At 51.6% G+C, this 2,176-nt stretch overlaps 1 pseudogene; it reads left to right on the top strand.

The window, feature by feature from the left end:
* The first annotated feature begins 271 nt into the window (after nt 1-271).
* LOC147640206 (chalcone synthase pseudogene) lies at nt 272-1,620 on the top strand (annotated as a pseudogene).
* Nucleotides 1,621-2,176: the final 556 nt, after the last annotated feature.

The following is a 2,176-nucleotide window of genomic DNA, read 5'->3' as shown; positions in this document are numbered from 1 at the left end:
TCTCAGGAAAACGGAGGCACTAGTAGTACTGACTAGTCGTAGGCAAGACTAGTAATTGGGAGGCCTGCTGCTAGCAGCGCTGCGCCCCTCTAATACAGCACAGCCAGCCATATCATAATTAAGCCACCCCCTTGGGCTGAGCTACACACAGCGAGCGCAGTACTGTCCCAAATTATAGTAGCCTCTGCCTGCTCTGCTCGTCTCGTCTCCTGCGCTAGCCTCTGCCTGCTCTGCTCGTCTCGTCTCCTGCGCTAGCTAGCTCACCGCCGCCATGCCGATCTCCACCACCAATGGCGCCGCATGCAAAGCCAAACTAGCCAAAGCCCAAGCCGATGGCCCTGCCAGCGTGCTCGCCATGGGCAGCGCCACCCCTCCGCACCTCTTCAAGCAGCACGAGTACCCGGACTTCTACTTCAACGTCACCAACAGCAACCACATGACCGACCTCAAGCAAAAGTTCCAGCGCATTTGTAAGCCCCCTCATATATACTAATATATAATTGCAATAATACTGTATAATAATATGCAGGTGAGACGCAACTCCAAGCTAACGTTGCTCTCTCTGTACGTACGTACTACTGCAGGTGACAGATCAGGCATCCAGAAGAGGCACATGTACCTGAACGAAGAGATTCTGCGGGCCAACCCGAGCATGTGCGACTTCTGGGGCCAGTCCTTGGATGCGAGGCAAGAGCACATGGTGGAGGAGATACCCAGGCTTGGTGGGGAAGCTGCCCTCAAGGCGTTGGAGGAGTGGGGCCGCCCCAAGTCCTGCATCACCCACCTTGTCTTCTGCTCAACGGGCGGCATGGACTTGCCCGGGGCGGACTGGGCTCTCACCAAGCGTCTGGGTTTGCGCCACAATATCAAGAGGCTGATGCTGTACTCGCAGGGCTGCTTTGGTGGAGGCACGGCCCTCCGCATGGCCACGGAGCTGGCCGAGAACAAGAAGGGCGCACGCGTGCTAGTGGTCTGCAGTGAGATCACCGTGGTGACCTTTCGTGGGCCTAATGAGACCCATATCGACAGCCTTGTGGGTCAGGCTTTGTTCAGCGACGGTGCCTCCGCCCTCATCGTCGGCTCCGACCCCATCGCTCACGTGGAGAAGCCCTGGTTTCAGGTTCACTGGACCGGCTCCTACATCTTGCCCGACAGTGATGGTGCCATCCAAGGCCACTGGAAGCAAATCGGCCTCACATTCCACCTCCACAAAACTGTTCCACAGCTTGTCTCTCAGAACCTGCCTGCCGTCTTGCAAGATGCCCTGGATAATGTCCATGATGATGATGGCCATGCCCCTAGTCCCAATGACATCTTCTGGATCACGCACCCAGGTGGCCCCGCCATTCTAAACCAAATGGAGCAGGCACTCAAGCTCAAACCCGAGAAACTCGCAGCCACTAGACAAGTGCTCGCTGAATACGGCAACATGTCCAGCGCTTGTGTTTTCTTCATCATGGAGCAGATGCGGCGCAACTCTCTGGAAAAGAAGCTCGCCACTTCTGGCGAGGGCTTCGATTGGGGGGTGCTCGTCAGCTTTGGCCCGGGTGTGACTTGCGAGGCTCTTCTCCTGAAGAGCCTCCCCCTTGCTTAAACTACTCGGCTAGAAGTGAAAATATGAGAGGATTTTACCCTAGGAAGATTCAGGCCAAGGCACCTTCATTCATTCTAGTTTTCCTTAAATAAAGATACAACTAGAAAGGCTATGGCATGTGGGCACTCGTAGAGTTGGTTGGGTCTATTGCAAGATGATGATTAGTAGCGTGTGTGGTTCATCTTCTTGGCATTTGTACGTTCTTTCCAGCCCATGATAACATGTCTTTTTCTTGCCATTTCTCCTAAGTCTCTATATGTGTGCCCTCTTATCATATAAGAGACATATTGAATTTCATAATTATAAAATTTCTTGTTTTTAGTATTTACCTCATGGAGATGCTATGAATTTTGTGAAGAAAGATTAATATTATCATGACAGAGAGAGAAAGAGAGAGAGAGAGAGAGAGAGAGCATGCCGTGTCACGAGCATCAATATAGAATCCATTTTCCTTCGCTAAAGTCATATTACGAATTTTGTAAAGAAGGATCAATATTATCATGACACACAGAGAGAGAGAGAGAGAGAGCATGTCGTGTCAGGAGCATCAATATAGAATCCATTTTCCTTCGCTAAAGTCAT

The sequence above is a fragment of the Cibotium barometz genome, chromosome 3 (assembly GCF_041138505.1).
Source record: "Cibotium barometz isolate CiBa-2024 chromosome 3, ASM4113850v1, whole genome shotgun sequence".
Taxonomy (NCBI): domain Eukaryota; kingdom Viridiplantae; phylum Streptophyta; class Polypodiopsida; order Cyatheales; family Cibotiaceae; genus Cibotium; species Cibotium barometz.
The sequence above is the reverse complement of the archived record's forward strand: the minus strand, read 5'-3'. Positions and strand labels throughout refer to the sequence as shown.